Below are 15,552 nucleotides of genomic sequence, written 5' to 3'. Positions count from 1 at the left end.
GTCAGTTATAATATTTTAATGTCTCAACATGGCATGGTGTGGTTTCCTGATTTTTTAAGAAACCAGGTCTTCTAACCATTTGCGATTTATTAAACTACAGAATGAAGCTTTAAATACATTAATTTCTTAGTTCGTGAACTCTTGTGTTTTCTTTTTAAAGTATTGGTTGTTGTCTGAACCAGCAATTGTATGTTGTCCTTGATTTGCTTCTATAGCACTCTACTGTGAAAGGAGTTGAGAAAAGAGAAAGGAGAAAAAACAACCAAGTAATGAGTAATATAAGCCATGATTTGTTTGCAATTTGTAGACATGCTAAATGCCTACAAATTTTTGGACTGCATGTGACCTTTATCCCAGAGCCCATCTGGCGTGGCGTACACTAGATCAACCCCAGGATGATGAGAGGGAGTCCTGACCACCCAATGGTGCCTAACTCAGTTCTGCACTATCAGACGGCCACCCTTAGCACCTCCCTAGTTCTCATTGTCATGGCGGTCTGCAGGTGCAACATGGGTCTTGCTGGTGGGATACCAGAGTAATGAAGGAGGGGTAAGAGCAGAGGTCGTTCCTTTCTCTCCCCACCCTGTCTATGATTGCTTTGTTGCTTTGGCTGACATCACTCCACATGTCAACTCACTGGCAGAGATTGCTGTGACAAGGGAATAGGAGGTAACAGTGAGTGCCGCCTGAGCCCAGACAACAAGAGATAGCTATGTAAATAGTTGTGGCCAGTTCCATCTGGAAACTGGTCCAACTGTTTACATGGGCTCAAAGCTGCAAGTTGTTCCAACTTCTCAGGTAGCAACCTACAAGTTTAGTTAAAGCTACATTAAGCAGCTTTGTTCCACATTAAAGCAGATGAGCTCCATGTGGTTTGCCCACCACAGAGCTGATTAGGGCACTCTTCGCACAAGGCACTTCCACACATGACTTAAATGCACTGAAGTGAGTTTTTAAAACCTGCTTCGGTACAAGTTTAAGTCCACACATATTCTCAAAAACCCAGGCTTTCCCAAAGGTCGGGGGGGGGGTCTACATCCCAATAACAATCGGGATGGCATGTAGCCACTCCAAAGCCCCCCAAATTGATTTGGTTTTCCAGTAAAACCGAGATAGGTCTTGGTTTTAAGGCCTCTCAAGGTGAGCCCTAAGTGTTTAGTGTAGATGTGCCCAAAGTCTCAGAAGCAACTATCAGATTCTACACATTGGGTGATCATTATAATAGTATTGGTCTTTTTACTAGATGTACGCACTAAGATCATAAACCCATTTCCATATTAGAAAGTGGCTCTTTCTGTAGTGCGACACCATTTTGTTGGAGTAGACATGAGTTCATCATAATATGTGGAAAAATTTAAAGCCTTAAAACAGCTTTTTGTAGAATAACAAACCAAACATTTAATAACTTTCAAGCTTGCCTTATGCTTCCAACTTTACAGAAAGAGCTAGTTTAGAGGCTTACATTTCTGAATCTCTCTCCCCCCCCCCCCCCCCCAACATTCCTTTGCTTGTAAGCTGTAGTTTATTTGGCTCCTTTAGAATTCTTTAAAGAATATGTTACATACATTGTACAGGAGTCTTAACACTTTATTAATGGCTGTGTACTTTTCAACTTTCTGTACCATCCTCTTCTATTTTTACTCAGTGCTGTTGAAAGCAAGCAGTGCTAAATGCATTTTCGGTTGAAGTGTGAAATGTTCTTGATAGCAGCATTCTTTCTCAAAGGCACAGAGCTATGACCCAGGAGCCACATATAGTTTAAATTTGGAAGCTTTTTGAGAAACAGTTCCATCGATTTATAAAAAAGCTATCTAGTATACAATTGTAAGTGAATTATACTTTAATCAGCAGACTATTGAAGAATATGGTCCTGATGAAAAAGGGCAGAGTTTCAAACTGTCTGTAAGTAGACTATCACTTGTAGATAATGGGGATATTTTTTTTCCATTTAGCACTGGTTAATTCATGAAAGAACAGCTTGGGGTGCACCATTGGAGGCACTTTTTTTCACTTAGAAATTTGAATCAGCCCTTCAGGTTACATCCCATTGTTTTTAAGTGATATTAATGTTTTGACAAATTTAAAACTTCAATTTTATGTCTATTTTTGTGTGTGTGTTTTAATGTGTATTGTATGTAAACATGTTTTAATAGAGTGTTCCCTCACTTATCACAGGGGTTCCGTTCCAGGACCACCCACAATAAGTGAAAATCCGCTAAGTAGGGATTCTATATTAATTTTAATATTTATACATTATTTTACATATTTTATATATTATTTTCTTACCCGTGCTTCCTTACCCACCTCCCAGCCCATCCCAAGGGTGCCTGCCTGCCTCCCTGGCCTCTGCAGACCCCACCAGAGCCTCCGGAGCCGTGTAGACAGCAGCAGGCCAGGGAGCCAGGCCTTCCCCCCTGTGCCTCAGGCCACTGCACTTCCGGGATCTGTGGAGGCCAGGGAGGCAGGCCATCCCCGCCACACCTCAGGCTTCTGCACTTCCAGGGTCCTTGGCCTCCACTGGATGTAAATATTTTATATTTTCAAAAACCCGTGAAACAGCGAGTCCGCATAAAGCAAACCACAAAGTAGCGAGAGATCACTGTATGTGTATTTTACAGGGTGCTTTTAAATGATTATGTGTTTTGATTGTGTGTTTTAACCACGTTGTAATCCTCCTTCAGCCATGAGGAGAGGCAGGGAAGAAATAATAATAATAATAATAATAATAATAATAATTATTATTATTATTATTATTATTATTATTATTACTATTATTTATGAGAGCACTCTGTGACATAAGATTGATGTCGAGTTGTGGAAGGTGAGCTATGAAGCCTGTAAAATACTTTCCATAAAATTATTGATTATTATGACTTAATTTCTACACAAAAAGGTTTTCACCTAGTTAAGTGATAGTAGTGTGAACTCTGATCTATTCACTGTCATCTATCAGTGCTTTCAGCTCTACTCTATTTCCATTACAGTAGTCTCTCAGTTAACTGGCAGCCATAGGGATTGGTCGATAATGGCTCAATATAGTCTCTAATTGCTTGAGAATGACTATTTAAAAACGGATACTATACCCCATATTATACCATACCTTGGAGTGTGTGGGGAGCATTTTTTTATAGAAAGTAAATATTCAGATATATGGGTGTAATGCAGCCCCTTAAGTTCTCAGGAGGGGAAGGGAGGGTAGTATGGTTATAAAATCTTAGGATTTGCCCAACCCAGTATTAGAGGAATGTGCATGATTAAAATGACCATGTTTGTGAGTAAATTGAGGTAAAGTTGTTCATGAAGGGACTAAAAGTTAGCTAAACAGTGGAGAGGTTTTTTTTTTTAAAAAAAATAAAATAATCCAGATCAGAATCAAAATGTAATGGTAAAGTCTTAGCCAAAGGTCAGGCAAATAGAGCAGCTGGGAATTTTCCCTGTTTTGGAAAAAAAAAAAAAACATTACAGTGTATGATTTACTAGAAAGTAAGAGTAATCTTAGATCTTGAATTTTTTTAAAAAGAAGACAGAAGAAGCATTGCGTGAATTTTAGAGGACCTTCTGTATACCTAATGTACTTTGTTATCTTTCTTATATACTTTTCATATATCTAATTAAAATATTTCAGCAGTTCCTAAAATAACTACTTGCCATTAAATATTTTATTTATAAAAAGTATATATGTTAAAGTACAGAATAATAAATAAATAAATAAATAAATAAATACATAAATAACTTTATATTCTGCTCTATCTCCCCAAGGGGACTCGGGCAGATTCCAACATACGAAAAGACAAACGTTCAGTTCCTCAATAAAACAGACAAATGTTAACGAGTAATCCAAAATAACCCCACATATGAAAATAACATGAATTAAACTAAATGTATTCAAACAAATTTATATAATAACATAAAACCTAAACAGTAAAACATCTGCATTGATTTACAAAAAGCCAACTGAAGTTCGGAAAGACATGTAGGTTGATTGTGAGGCCAGTGTTGACAGTTGGGCCAAAATGAACTAGCAGAGCCTGAATACAACAATTGTGCTTGACCGAAGGTCCAGAATTGATATCTCATTATCTAATCCTCCTCCTTTCTGTATGCTAGTGAGCAAAGATGAATCTTCAGTTGTTTTTTGAAGGAGAGTGGGAAGGGGGCTGCCTTTATTTCTTTAGGGAGTGAGTTCCTGAGGTGGGGGGTGGGCGATCGTGAAGAAGGCCCTCTTTCTCGTTCCCACCAGCCTTGCTTCAAATGGGGTTGGGACTGAGAGCAGGGCCTGCTCCACTGACCGCAGTGCCCAAGCTGGTTTGTAAGAGGAGATGCAATTGGTCAAATAGAATGTGTGGCAGGTTACATTTAATAATGAAAGAAAAAGTAACTGGAAACATTCTTTCTAGAAAATCATTTACATGTATTTTATTCATTTGTTGTTTATACTCTTTCAGTCAAACTTCTGGCAGCTTATAAAACTTCAGAACTCAAAAGCAAATTTAAAATATATAGATATGTACTAAAATGATAAAAGCCTACAATGGTAAGAAATAAATAAAATAAATCAGCTTAAATTTATGTGCATGAAAGGGAGCATTAGGTACAAAAATTCATGGACATCAGCATAAAAATAGACACATCAAAATCTAAGTAATACTTCTGCTTAATTTGATACCCAGAATCGCTGGAGAAGAAATGATGTGATTTAGCTTGACTTTCAAAATTGCCAGGTTGCTTTTACTGCACTATGTTATTCTCCCAATCCAAGACATTTATGGCACTTTAAAATCAAGGTGGCTTATTCTTTGTAAAATGGGGCTGCTAAAGTACTAGCTTAATAATACTTTAAATACCAAACTGAACTTACAACCCCATATCGCCTTTGTAAGATCACAGAACACTTGAAGGCTTTTCCTATCACATCTTCCCAGTTTGGTGTTACTGAAGGTCTACAATCATGGTTGCATTTGCTGTGCTAGCCCAGTAAAGAATATGAGGATACAAAAGGAATGCCCTCTTATCCCATTCTTAGGAAACATTTCAAGACACCTATAGGTCAATTATAACTCATCTACAGAAGAAGGGGAAGATCTGATTGGTTCTGTGTCATTTGCCAGACATTTGTGCCACTGCTGTAGCAGCATCGCTACTTTGTGCTGTAAATGTTCCCAGTGGCTCATGTATTTGGTATTTTTTGGTTATTTTTTCCTATAAATTCAAGTTGACTGCACTTCAGCAAGGCTTCAGTAAAAACTGAGTTTAAATAAAAAAATTATATCAGGTCATATACTAAAAGTATGGATTTTACACACTGATACAACACACCATGCGAAATTATGAGCTTGTTTCCAAAATGTGAGAGTCCAAAAAAAAAAAAAAAGAGCTATAAAAGACAATATCAAAATATGAGCAGTGGCAAAAAACATTAACTTTTTAAAATACACAGATGTTTTTTTAACTTTTCCTCATACGCACTAATAATAAGATAGCCTTGCAGTCTCCCAGCAAAGCTGATTGCGATGTTACATCCCATCATAGATCATTATTAATGCCCTGAATTAAGTCCTATTAGATTTTGCTTTTGGGAAATAAGACCTTTCAAGTCAATTGTAATTGCATAATTTTATCTTTGGTGATTTGAAGATGACAGTGATAAGGTACTGATCTGGGGATTTTAAACGATAACCATCTTACTTAGATATCAATATAGTACCTTTGCTAGGGGAAGTATTTTGTTTTAGAAAAAGAACAAATAGGAAGGAACAGTTACCTATTATTTATGTTTGAAATTACCTTTATTTATGGCGTTTTTGACAGAACTGTTTCTCTAGGAGTTCAGAAGCCATTGAAGAGAAAGACACAAATCTGTCTCTCTTCAGGATGTAGTGTGAGATTCATTGCATAGTGTAACTGGTACTGGGTTTTGATTTAGGAAGCCCAGTTTCAAAGCTCAGCATAAGTTCACTGTGTAGCCTTGGGAAAGTCACAATCTTTCATCCTGTCTTTCTTTGCAGATTTATTAATGAAGGTTAAATTAAAACCATATGCATCATCTTGTATTCCCTAGTGGAAAAATGTGATGCAAATATGTTGTTTCTATTAACCTCCACCAGTCCACTTCCTGCTATTCACCTACTATATGGTCCAAGCCATGAACACATGAAAAGCCTCTGCCCTAGTTCTCAGATGGCATCTCAACCTTGTGGGATTTGAAGTGAAGCTCACATGAGAGAATGTGTTGTAAATATAGATATCCTCTATTCATTTTATGAGCTTAGTAAAATGTTTCCTACTTGAGTTTTGAAATTGTAGACACCTCTAAGAGCTTAACCTCTTCAATGAGAGGTATATACTCAAGTATAAGCTGAGTTTTCAGCCCTTTGTTTAGGCTGAAAAAGCCCCCCTCAGCTTATACCCAAGTCAGAGTTATTTATTATTTTACTCGTTGTTGTTGTTGTTACATTTATTATTTTACTCTTTTTTTTTACTTTTTTTTACTCTATTATTTTTATTATTACATTTATTATTTTACATTATTACATTTACATTATTTTACTCTGCTATTATTTTTATTACATTTACATTATTTTATTCTATTACCATTTTTATTACATTTATTATTTTACTCTATTATTATTGGAAGGATACGTAAGCACATTTACACTGAAGAATGTTAGAATAATAGTTTAATCAGAATCGGACAGTCTTAACTTAAATTAGTTTTATGTAAATATTCAAAAACATTTAACCTACTGATGCCCCAGTTAATGTAATTTTATTGGTATCTACTTTTATTTTGAAATTTACCAGTAGTTACTGCATTTCCCACCCTCAGCTTATGCTTGAGTCAATACGGTTTCCCAGTTTTTGGTGATAAAATTAGGTGCTTCAGCATATATTTGGATCGGCTTATACTTGAATGTGTATGGTAGTTCTCTTTTTCCTTTTGGTCCTAAACTCTTTGGGACTATTATTTGAAAGAAGATGTTCTTTTCCAATTGGTAGGGTAGCCTGATACTAAGTAACTAAGGTTGCAGGCTGAAGGAAGAAGCATATGTCTGTCCCGTTGATCTTCCACCACTTGCCTAATTCTACACATTTGAGAAAAATGATGTATGTTAGACTTACTGATAAAAAAGGATGTTGATTTTAGAAAAGTAGTTATGAGGACTAATAATGCATCCAAAGCTGTAGCTTATTCTTATTAAATTTTAATACCAGGAGAATCATTGAAAAGCAAAAAGTTTTCTTTGATAACTGTGATCACCATTGACAGAGATGGTGTATGTGCCCTAATAAGGATTGGTTTGAAATTACTCCCTAGTTGGAATGTGAGGTATAATTTTATAAAAGTGTAAGAATTACTTGGTTCTTTTTACTGGGGTAACTACTTTATAATAAAAGCTTTAGGTAAATCCTTCCCATAGAAGGATTGTGGAGAGTATCTGGGCTTTCTGTGATCACGCTGAGAGACACGTATAAGTACAATATTTTGGTTTCCAGAGGGATTTTTCAATAAGGCCCTTTTGCATTTTTAAAAAAGAAAATGTAAGTGTGCCCACTTCAGATTGAAAAATAACATTCCTTGTTCATGGAAAACATGAAACCTTTTGTAATGAGCTTCTTTGTTTAAAGTAAGGGAAATGTGTATAAAATAGTCCTATGGTAATTTTTCAGTTTGTGTTTTGTAGACATAGAGTGAAGCCAACTATTTCCAGTATCCTTGGACTATTAATGGCAACCGTACTATAGTAAGTCCTTTGTTTCTGGTGTGATCCTGCATGTGATTATACAGACAGTGAGAATCTCACATATAGTGATGGTCCAAATTTTATAATACAGTGAGTGTAGATGCAGCTATATATGGTAGTTATTCTACTGTCCCTTGCATTGTCAGATTTTTAATAAAGTTTCCCCAGTGCTCAGTTGTCTCTTCAGCAAGCATAGAAGTTTGATTTCCTCTGTGATTAAAAATGGTTAAATAGAGTAAGGGATATTTTTATATGTAAACCAGATATGTTGATTTCTGTTTTAAAAGCTGTTGGAGAATACAAACTACAACAAAGGCATGGGATATTACCAAAGTATTATGTTATTGTTGTTGAAACTTCAAATATGATGTCATATGACAGATTTATTATTTATAAAAACAATAAAGAGGAACAACTTCTCTTAGTCATGGATAAATGTCCATATTCATTTAGATAAACATAATAGTCCAATCTGTCTGATCATTTAAATCGTCACTTGTAGATGTTTTCAAAGGACTATTTGTGGCATTCAAGGTTGTACCAGAGAAGAGTTCTACACAATGACCAGGTTACAGCAAGGTATCCCAGGTGTAGTTCCTTGTTTCAGTGTTGGTGATGAAAACACCTTCAGGTAATGAATTCTTCTTAATATTTCAGTAGGAAACAAGTCTCTGATACTACAATTACATATATGAAAAGAACAACAACATACATAAAATAGATATCCTATAACACCCCTATTATCATGTTAACATTAAATACATAACTAATACAAGATAGTCAAAGTAATGTTCACATGACTTACATTTCATTAAGTAGCCACAGACTCTGCTGCAAGAGATTCTGTTGCGAGCAAATGCTCTTAATCCTGATGGACCTTAAATATATGCTACAGATAACAAGTGAAATCAAGCTTGTCATTAAGGCCCTGAGGGAACAGGGTTTGAAATTAAAAAGTCCAGAAAGCTTCCCTTTGGAGAAGTAGTTTCTTCATATCAAAATGAGGTCTAGTCTGCAGTTTTTCAAAGCACAGAACCTGAAACTGTGACTTGAATGTGTCTTCTCCCTAAAATGCATGTATAAAGTGGAGACAGTATTCCCATTCTTAATCTGAGAACGGTGTTCATACAGTCTAGTTCTCAGGGGCCTGGTGGTCATGCCAATTACATTTATTACATTCTCTGATGAGCATGTTGTATGATCTTGTAGGGAAACTGTGATATTACAAGTTGGATGTGTGAGATACTTTGTGTTTAACATTTGGCTATAATAGTCACAGTGCCTGTGCACACAGTCACAATGCCTGTTGTCAAACAGTACCCATCATAGCCCACAAGATATCCAGGAATTTGTGGGACATCATGATTTATTCGGATTTTATAACATTGAAGATGTTGTTTTTATTGCTTTTGTGGTGTTTTATATTGTTTAATGTTTTAATCTGTATTATGTTTTTCTATGTACTGATTTGTTGGAAACTGCCTTGAGTCGCCGATTGGCTGAGAAAGGCGGTATACAAATACAGTAAATAAATAAATAAATAAGACACCCAAGAAACAATTAAGGGAAACTTTGCATGCAGGCATTGTGACTTCCGTAGCCATTTGGACATTTATCCATGACTAAGAGAAGTTGTTCCTATTTATTGTGTTTATAAGCAATAAATCTGTCATATGACATCATATTTGAAGTTTCAACAACAATAACATAATAGTTTGTGTATCTTAGTAATAGATATCTGTGTTCTATATATATGGGGTATTCCCAGCATCTGTTTCAAAATAGAAGCCGTTACATTTTTTTTACTCGCTACATTTGGTTGTTGTTGTTGTGTTTATCTTCAAGTACTTTCTAACTTACATCGGCCTTAAGGCAACCCTGTCACTGGAGGGTTTTTTTTGCAAAATTTATTCAGAGTAGGTTTGCCCTTGTCTTTCTTTGAGGATGAGTGAATGTGACTTGCCCAAGGTCACCCTGTCCAACACTCAACCCACTATGCCACACTGGTTCTCAGTAACATTTTAGAAGTTTTTTAATAGCGAAAACCTTGTCAACTGCAATTCAATATCAGATTTGAAGGTGGTAAGCATGATATTTACTTGGGCTTGAAAAAACTAGTATAAAAGCATATATAGCTTTTGCAAAAACTAGATTTCCAGTGGGGTTGAAGTTCTGTTTTTAAGGGTTCATGTGGCCAACCATTCTGCAGGCAAAAACCTCAGTAGTGAAGACCAAGCATCCAATATTCAGAATTCTGAAATGGGAAATACAGCAACTTCCAAAATTCTCCACACTATCTCAGGCCAAATTGTACCAGAGATAGTTATACTTTTGTTTTCTGGTGGGTCAATGTACACAAACTTTTCATACACACAATTATCGAAAAAGTTGTATATTGTCTTCAGGCTATACATACGTGAAACATAAATGAATTTCATGTTTAGACTTGGTTCTCCTAGGTGTATATACAGTAGAGTCTTGGTTATACAACCTCTGCTCATCCGATGTGCAATATTATTTGACCCCCCTTACCCCGCACCCAAAAAACCACACACAAACTGTCCCACCCCAGTCACACCTGGCAGCGAGGCACTGCAGTGCAAAAATCAAAGCACAGCGGGTCCACCAGGTCCCGCCCCTCCCGATGGATGCTGCCGCCTTTGCCGGTGAGTGAGAGAGTGAGGGCGGCAACAGTGGCAGAACCAGGAGCCTGGCCTCCCCTTCCTTCCTCCTCCAGGCCCTGGCTCCTCATCCTGGTGGCAAAGCCAAAGGGAGGATGGGTGGGTGAGTGAATGTGCGAGGAAGGGTACCCCGCCGTAACGAGCGGGGTAGGGAGTTGGGGCCTGGAGGAGGCAGGAAGGAGGGGGCTTGATCCCTCCCTATTCAACATTTTTGGTTATCCAACGTTCTGCCAGGCCGTTTATGTTGGATAACCGAGACTCTACTGTACATGCAAATGCAAGTGTTCAAAAAAAGAAATTTTAAAATCCAAAATCATAAGGACTTCTATTCCCAAGGACTTCAGATAAGAGATACTCAACCTATATAAAATGCACATGAACCACAAATAGATCACATCAGGAGTTTGGAAGCTCATATTTTTGAACAGATATTTTATTCTAAGATTAGACAAGAGCTGTCACTCGAAGTCAAGTATGCGTCTTTATTGCCTGAGTATATATCTTCAGTGAATTATTTTTAGTAGAAATGTGACATACACTAAAACAGTCCTATATGTCAGGATACAGGAATGAGATATTTGACAACTGTCATTGATCTAGACTGGGAGTATGAGGCTGACAAAAATATATGCATGATGCTAATTTTTTTATAGAGTACAGATCTTTCTTATGTGAATGTATTAAGATCTTGAAATATTGTAATTAGTATTAGAAAAAATGCTGAAACTGACAGATTTTTTTGTCCTCTAGGGGTTATAAGGAACTTTCCATTGTTATTTTCTTTGGGTGGGGGGGCAGAGCCAAATCTGGTTCAGGAGCAGCCTTTTTGTAACAGGAAAGTTACTTATGCTCACTTTTTGTAGCTAAAAAGTAAAAAAGGTTACATGTGCCATTGCACAGGAATGGGATATTTGGCAACTAGCATTAGACTAGGACTAGACCTATGAAGGCCAGACCGCATGGTGAAAATGTCCCTCTTGAAATCATTTTGAGATCCCCCCCCCCCCCCCAGTATATCCCTTTAAGACCTTTGGAAGGAGTTGATTCAGCCCCAATAGTTCTACACATATGCATTAGAATAATATAATCATAGAGTTGGAAGAGACCACATGAGCTATCCAGTCCAACCCCCGCCATGCAGGAAAAGCATAATCAAAGTACCCCTGACAGATGGCCATCCAGCCTCTGTTTGAAAGTTTCCAAGGAAGGAGCTTCCACCACACTCTGAGGCAGAGGGTTCCACTGCTGAACAGCTCTTACAGTCAGGAAGTTCTTCCTAATGTTCAGGCAGAATCTCCTTTCCTGCCATTGGAATCCATTGCTCCAAGCTGTAATATCCAGAGCAGCAGAAAACAAGCCTCCTCCCTCTTCCTTATTTATTTACTTTATTTATTTATTTACTTTGCTTATATACCGCTGTATCTCAAGCCCGAAGGCGACTCACAGCGGTTCACAAACAGTAAAAACAGTAGAAACAGCAGTGGTTCCATACAACATATAACAGTTGACTTAACACATTATCCATAAATTACCGATAAGCAATTACAATGCACAATTATTACAAAAAACAACCGTACCCAATCTTCTCATCATCCAAGCGTAGTCCAGGTTCGTCGTCCATTGTTCCATTCCTATGTTCCATTACCAGATTGCACTAAATTACTCAAACGCCTGCACAAACATCCAGGTCTTCACCTTTTTGCGGAATACCATTAGAGATGGTGCCAGTCTAATGTCCGCAGGAAGGGCATTCCACAGCCGAGGAGCCACCACCATGGCATTCTTTCACACATGTCTCTTCTCAACCTTCTCTTCTGCAAGCTAAACATACCCAGCTCTTTAAAACACTCTTTAAGGGCATGGTCTGCAGACCTTTGATCATTTTAGTTGCTCTATTCTAGACACCTTCCAGCTTGTCAATATCTCTCAATTAGGGTGAGGATAGATCACGCCTAGGGGAAATGAAGTATTTTTGAATTTTATATTTGCATTGATATTTTGACTTTCATGTGTTACATTTGAATTGCCTGTGTTTTATCCCTTTCAAATGATGAATGCTGCCGATTTTATTATAGAACTAGCTTAGGTACCTGGCAATGCCTGGGTTAGGTATTTTATAAAGATAAATATTAGAAGTAGTCATTGTTTGGTTTTGGATTTTACAAATGGACCCATTAGAAAATGCATAAGGATGTGGGTGAACTGGAACTATTTTATGATGTCATGTTGGATATGTTTGCCAAGTTTGGGACAGATCTATTGCCGGATTTGTTCAGAGTAATCTCTGGAAGTGGGAGCCATCTTGTAAAATCAATAGATAGATAGATTCATGCATTCATATATACATGGATATTTTCACTTTTACATATACAGTGATACCTTGAGTTATGAATTTAATTTGTTCTGTGACTGAACTATTAACTTAAATTGCTTTTATCTCAAAGCAAATTTCCATTGAAATCCTGGTAATCTGTTCTGTGTTTGAAGACAAACACACTAGGAATAAACACCATTCAAAATTCACTGACCCAAATTCCTCAAAGCGGACAGCAATCTCCCAAAGCAGACAAGAGCACAGGCCACAAAGGCTACTCCCTTGGAGCTCTAAAGCTCTGTACTTTCACACTAGCACTCCCTCTGTCACTAGTTCTTAATTCAAAACGTGGTTCGTATGTCAAGTGAAAGCCCAGGCCGAGCGGTGGCTTAACTCAAAATGCTTTTAAGTTGGGATGCTCTTAACTTGAGGTACCACTGTACAGATTAAAAAGGAAACAATTAGGTGAACATATTCCTCAAATCATTTTTGTTGCCTTCCATGCAAGTTAAACCATAATTTGAAGTGGTCTTATCTAGCTGTATTAGATACTTCAATCAGGTGGTGGATTCAGTTTAATATGGTTGATTGAAAACTAGAGAAGTATGCTTTGCTGGCGTTCCTTGTGTGATCAATGAATAAAAACACTGGTATTGTTGTTTTACTTATATTTGTTGAAATGTAGGCAAATGCATCTGCTGTGTTTATATATTGGTGCCATCTAATTGGTATTGGTTTCTGTTAGTAGTAAAGGATGATTTCCTTTTGTGGTATCTTAATCCCGCAGAACATAGGGTACTCTCCAGAGTAAATGAGATAAGAAGAAATTTCCATTGTGTGAGCAACATTATAAATAGTCTATGCAGCTAATTGACATTTTGAAAGGAAAATTCAGAATCAAAACTGTAAGAATATGGACAAAGTGAAATACATTGACAGCTTTATTTTACTGCATGCTTAGTTGAAAGCAAATCCTGCAGATGTTCAGTGTCATATAATCCTAAATTAAGTGTATTAGGGTTGTAGTACTGGCATAATTTGAGCAAAGAGATACAATGTCAATTCTTAATAGTGTCCACTAGAATGCACTCTGTTTTCAAAGTATTATTTATTGTGAATGGAACTGTTAACTGCTTTTCTGGAAAATTATTTTATTTTTTTCAATAAAGGATAGATCCTTGGAGAAACATTGAGTTCATATATATTTTTGAGAACCATCGATTCTATAATGAGGATAAATATCAAAGGAGAATAAACAGATACATTTTGCTACATTATATAATTAATAAACATATTTTTATTTTACTTTATTGAGTATTCTATTAAAATTTATTACTGTGTATTCATGTAAGAGCATGAACATTATTTTTGAAGATTTAAAAGTCAAACATAACTAAACAGATTTAACACTGAGTATTTTTGTCTTTCCATGGCTGTTTCATTGCTTTCACTAATCAACAAAGGCTGTGGAGATTTAGACCACTTTCATAAATTATAATGACTTTCTCTCCCTTCCTTTTCCTGTATTTACCACAGAAAAAAGGAAAGAGGAAATGATGTGTCTAAGAAGTGCAGTGTTTTTATTCCTACTACTAAACAATACATAACTTAATTCTGTTGAAAAACCCAGTACAGTGATACCTTTACTTAAGAGTTTAATTTATTCTGTGAGTGAGCTCTTAACTCAAATGTTCTTATCTCAAATCAAATTTCCCATTGAAATGCTATTAATCCATTCCAACCCACCAACCCCCCCCCCCCCATTTTACGTGTTTTTAAATCAGACATTGTACTTTATAAATAACAAAGTATGTATAAATGCACGTTCACATGGAACAACAAAAAAGAAATATCAACTTTTAAAAGATAGAAGCACAAAGTTGTGGCAAGAAAGCACAAAGCAAAGAGGCAGAAGCATCATTTTCTTCATACTGTACTTATTTCAGCCTCCCTCTCTTGCTCTCGCTCTCTCGCTCTCTCTCTCTCCATGAAGCCAGGGGGGAAAAAAACCACTCAAAATTAACTAATCCAAATTCCTCAAAGCAGACAAGAGCAAAGCTTACAGCAATCTCCCAAAGCCGACAAAAACACAAGGCACGAAAGCTGCTCCCATGAGGCCCTAAAGCTCTGTACTCTTGTTCTAGCGCTCCCTCTGTCTCTAGGTCTTAACTCAAAATGGCACTAGCGCTTTATTTTTGATGGTGCTTTTCCTGCATGGTGGGGGGTTGGACTAGATGGCCCATGTGGTCTCTTAAACTCTAGGATTCTATGAAAATGTTGCTCTTATGTCAAAACGAAACCCAGGCGGAGCAACATATCTGCTCAAAGTACTCTTAAGTTGGGACATTCATAAGTAGAGGTTCCACTGTATTGATTTAATCCAGATTTGGCAGATGATTCCATTTCTAACCAGAATGTCTGAGTCTGATGAAGTTTTGAGCATTTGAAATATGAATGGATATTTAGATTTCTTGAATGTAAGCATTCCCAAATTTTCTGAGCAGGGAGAGCCACACAAATGTATGATCCCCCCACCCCAAAACAAAATTCCTATAGGTCATAAAATTAAAATATATGATAATAGTGCCCCTGAACCATATATGTGTGTATGTATGTATGTATGTATGTATGTATGTATATTTGTTGTTAGATGGGCCATCCTTTTCTTGGCCTGCATTTGTAGAAGCAGTGTGTCAGACATGAATTATTATTACAAGTACAAGGGGTATTTTTTAAGTAAGGTCCGTTTTGTTGTAGACACTAGTAGTTCACGCGCATACCTCAACGAGCGCGTGCATCTTGTACCGGCATGCCT

At 36.9% G+C, this 15,552-nt stretch overlaps 1 protein-coding gene across 2 annotated transcripts in view; it reads left to right on the top strand.

The window, feature by feature from the left end:
* NHLRC2 (NHL repeat containing 2) overlaps positions 1–15,552 on the top strand; it is a 54,961-nt gene that overhangs the window by 24,333 nt on the left and 15,076 nt on the right. The window lies entirely within an intron of this gene.

The sequence above is a fragment of the Anolis sagrei genome, chromosome 3, assembly GCF_037176765.1.
Source record: "Anolis sagrei isolate rAnoSag1 chromosome 3, rAnoSag1.mat, whole genome shotgun sequence".
NCBI lineage: Eukaryota > Metazoa > Chordata > Lepidosauria > Squamata > Dactyloidae > Anolis > Anolis sagrei.
The sequence above is the reverse complement of the archived record's forward strand: the minus strand, read 5'-3'. Positions and strand labels throughout refer to the sequence as shown.